Source organism: Ixodes scapularis, unplaced genomic scaffold (assembly GCF_016920785.2).
Source record: "Ixodes scapularis isolate PalLabHiFi unplaced genomic scaffold, ASM1692078v2 PGA_scaffold5__190_contigs__length_132052651, whole genome shotgun sequence".
Lineage (NCBI taxonomy): Eukaryota > Metazoa > Arthropoda > Arachnida > Ixodida > Ixodidae > Ixodes > Ixodes scapularis.
The window spans coordinates 77,729,635-77,734,049 of NW_024609880.1; the positions used below are offsets into that span (position 1 = coordinate 77,729,635).

General features: G+C 44.0%; 1 pseudogene; it reads right to left on the reverse strand.

Annotated features, from left to right (window-relative positions):
• Window positions 1-3,698: 3,698 nt before the first annotated feature.
• On the reverse strand, window positions 3,699-4,172 carry LOC120838644 (annotated as a pseudogene).
• Window positions 4,173-4,415: the final 243 nt, after the last annotated feature.

Sequence of the window (4,415 nt, forward strand, 5' to 3'; positions counted from 1 at the left end):
TTACATTCTTGCCTTATGAATGTCGGTACGAGTGGTACCCTGAATAAGTGCAACACTGCCACACACAAAAAAAAAAAAAAACATTTGAAATTTTGTTTTTGAACGTTGACGGTTTAACATGTCCTGGAGTATTTTCATGAAATAAGCGTCTTTTATCATGAAATGTTGCCTTGAAAACAGGAAAATGGGTCTTTGCATGTTTTGTTTTGCTATTATTTCAAAATAAACTACACACTAAGATATTTTATGAAAGCCATTTCTCCACTTGCACATATCCAAACTTCATATTTTTTTCTTTCCTTGGTAGGTGTATGTGTCAGGTATCCTATAAGGGGTATAAAAATGTTAATATAGCATCAGGATTTTGTTTATGCCTTTTATACTTTATTAAATAATTTTGAAACTGGAAATTCAAAAGTGTCAAAACACAATAAATCATCCTACAGCTTTTGCTCATTTCTTATTGGATTCCACAGACCTTTCGGTTTACTGAGATATGTTTATTTTCTGACATAAGTATTAACATTTTTTTTAAATCCTTTCAAATAAAACTTAATACAGTGATGGAAGTGCTGCGCCGATTCCGCCAAATTGCTCCAAGGACGCAATCCTGCTACATGTAGCGCCAAGTTGTCATTTTACCGAAGAATTGCGCCATGCCTGCGCCGCGATGAGATGTAGCTATAAAAAATAAAAATTGAAGTCTTAACAGAGCGCGTGGCGGTACCGCGGTATTTTCCGCGCCGCAACTGTTACGCAAACCGAAACTGCGAGGGCGCATTATCATCGTCATCATTGAAAGGAACAACGTTAGCAACATCTGACACCAAAGCCGCCGAGGCTAAGCGAAGAACCATCCCACTAAGCAGCCTATTAAAAAAAAAGGCCGAGCTTGTGGATGTTTTCAATGTTGGCCGGAAGAAAACCACAAATTCTTCTACTGACACGAAAAAAGAAGTGCGATCGAAGCAACCTGCTCTTTCTACCATTCGGCAAGCTTTTCAGCATTTATACCCTTTAGTGACAGTTAATCGGTATACCACTACCGGCCGCTGTGGCGATGACATCTGTCATCAGCCCCGCTGGCACTGTACCGCACGAACATGCCTCCTCAACAATTCTACGCACCTCCCATCCTGTGGTAATACCAACCGCAGTATCCCATGACTCGGGTTCAAGCCTTGCCCAAACAAGTGACATACCTCCGAGAAAACGGCGCGCTGATGAATATCAAGAGCCACCTGCTCAAACTATGAAACACCAGCAGTCCATCACCGATGAGGAGACACCTTTCACTGAGGTGATTTACAAGAACACTCGCAAGGCTGGCATTCCGGTGTTGTTCAAACTCAATGATCCATCCCAGTCGTTCTGGAAGGTCAACCCTAATAAGTTGGCGCAAGAAATCGTCGCAACATCCCAAGAGAAAGTCCTGTCTCAACGAATTGACAAAAATGGAGGACTAACTGTCACTGTGGCGTCCGCCGAAGCAGCGAATAATTTGCTAAAACTAAACGCCCTCTCGAGAATCAAGGTGGATGTCGTTGTACCACAGTCGTACTCGAAAAATCGGGGGAAAATCTGGGGTGTGCCACTTGACTACAGTGATGATCAACTCAGTGAATACCTACGAGACGACGGAGTCATTTCTGCACAACGACAAATGAAGTTCACTCGACGGGAAGATGGTCCCGTAACAAAACATCCACTGACAACAGTAATCCTTAAATTTCGTGAAGACCTACAACTACCTGCACGAATCAAACTAGGATTCCACAGCTTCCCCGTGCAAGAACACTGCGAGGCACCAACTCAATGTTACAACTGCCAACGATATGGCCACCTGGCTCGCGACTGCCGCAGCTCCCGTCGCTGCAAGATCTGCGCAGGTCCTCATCACCACAAAGAATGCCCGACACCACGTGAACCGCAATGCGCAAACTGCGGCTCGCGCCATGTATCAACCTATGCAGGCTGTATACGAAAACAGGCGGCGCATGCTGCTAAGAAAAATTAGCTTTTTTATGGCAAACCTACTTCACGGAAAGCTCCAGCTCCTAATCCGGATGTTATCAAGGCAAGTGACAAAATGACCACGCAAAATAAAACATCACGGCCTACCTTTTCCGACGTTCTGCAAAGAATTCCAAGCGGCAGCAACACAACACTAACAGATCACAAGACTAGACAAGGAAGTTCCCACGTCATACCACCAAACCCAAAAGCAACTGCAGATACCGAAGAGGAAGTACCTTCCCATGTGGATAATCGACGCCGTACTAGTTCTAGAACCGCGCATCACATTGAGTCTGCCCATCCAGATCAAGAAAGCAGTGCAAAAGGCATCCTTCAAATGTTCCTACCTCTCATGATGGAAGTCATAAAAGAAATGATCAAAGAATACCCGAAAATCGGTTCCAAATCATCCATCAAAGCTCTGTTGGCCATGGAACCACTTCTCAACGGCATTCAATGACTCATCTAACTGAGGTATACGCCACTTCCTTTTTATTACAATGGAATGCACGTCACCTAATGCCAAAACGCAGCGATTTCAAGGATTTTGTCAGTCGCTACAAATTCTCGGTTTTAGCTATCTGTGAAGGCCACGTATCCGAACAATTTCGCCTGCCTGATTACGTGCTATATCCCTCAAACGCTCAGCTCCGTTCCTCAAGAGTAATGTTAGGTATAAGATCCGATCTTTCATCAGTAGAAATTGTGAGTGACATTGATAGTTCTGGAGAATTTGTTGCTTGTAAGGTGCGCATTCGTGGCCTGGTACTTAATATTTTTTGCGTATATATACCACCAGGAAGCACAACAGACTTAAAACGCCTAGAAGGTCTCATTGCTTCTTTGGATGCACCTTACATACTGTGTGGAGACTTCAATGCACATAGTCCAACCTGGGGCAGCTCTCATACATCAAAGAGAGGATCAATGTTAGACTCAATACTCATTTCAAACAACCTTTGCGTTCTAAACGACGGATCTCCGACATTCCTTAAAGGAAACGGATACACTAGTTGTTTAGACTTGACCATCTGCTCTGCAGGCTTGGTAGCTCAGGCCAATTGGTATACCGACCGCGACACCAGGGGAAGCGATCATCTACCTATCTATATAAGTCACACAAAATTACATCCATTTGTGAAACATAGACATACAGTTTTAACTGACTGGTCCAAGTTTCGTGCACTGAACGCTGACTCGATGACAAATTTGAAGACACTAGATGATTTCGTTTCTGGGATGAAAATTAACATTGAGAAATCATCACAAACGTTAAAAGTCCCTCAAGGACATCTAGGGGTAGATCCTGAGTACCAGAAATTGCGTGCTCAACGCCGACAGGCGGAACGAAAAGCTCGAAGGAGCGGAATACTTGAAGATCAAATGAAAGCCCGACGAATTCAGACGAAAACAAAACACGAGCTCGAATATTTGGGAAAACGCCGATGGAAGAGTCTTTGGGATTCAATATTACGGAACACCCCGAAAATACAAGCATGGCGCATAGTTCGCTCATTAAAATCGCCGGTGTTACAACGCCAACCATTGCGCGCGCTGGCACTTCATCGAGGTGTTAGCGATATGAATATAGCCGAAGAATTTTGCAGAGCAGTGACGCAACACGTTTCTACAGCCATAGCAAACACGGATCAGAAAACCCCATCCCCGCGGCTATCAACAGCTTACAACCATATCATGAATCTGCCATTTAACAAAAGTGAACTGAAATGGGCATTGAGAAAGCTCAGGCGAAAAAGTGCCCCAGGATTAGATGGTATCACTCCGGCTGCACTAACGAATATTGGGAAGCACGCAATGTCCTTTCTACTGGATATGTATAACCAATGCTGGGCTAGTGGTTGTATACCCCTTGTCTGGAAAGAAGCAATTTTAGTGCCTGTTTTAAAACCTGGAAAATCCCCTATAAGCATCTCATCTTTTCGTCGAGTGAGCCTCACCAGCGTGCTGATGAAGACGATGGAACATATGGTCTTACAGCGACTAAATTGGTGGTTAGATTCCAGTGGAATATGGCCGTTCCAAATGACCGGTTTTAGGCGGAATATGTCAGCTATGGATTCTGTACTCGATCTCGTGACCTGTATAGAACACGAACGCAGCATTCACAAAATCACAGTAGCAGTGTTTCTAGACATTCAGCGGGCATTCGACACTGTTAGCCACTGCCATGTTATCGAACAGCTTCAGCGACTAGAAGTAGGTGACCACCTAGTGAACTGAGAGAGAAATGGTTTATTGAAAGACGAAGATGTTAACCTAGCTGTATGATGCCGGTTTGCTACTTCGTACTGGGGAAAGGGAAGGGGAAATAAAGAATCGAGAGGAAGAAAAGAAGAACAGAAAGAAAGAGTACTCGTGAAAACATTCACGCACACATA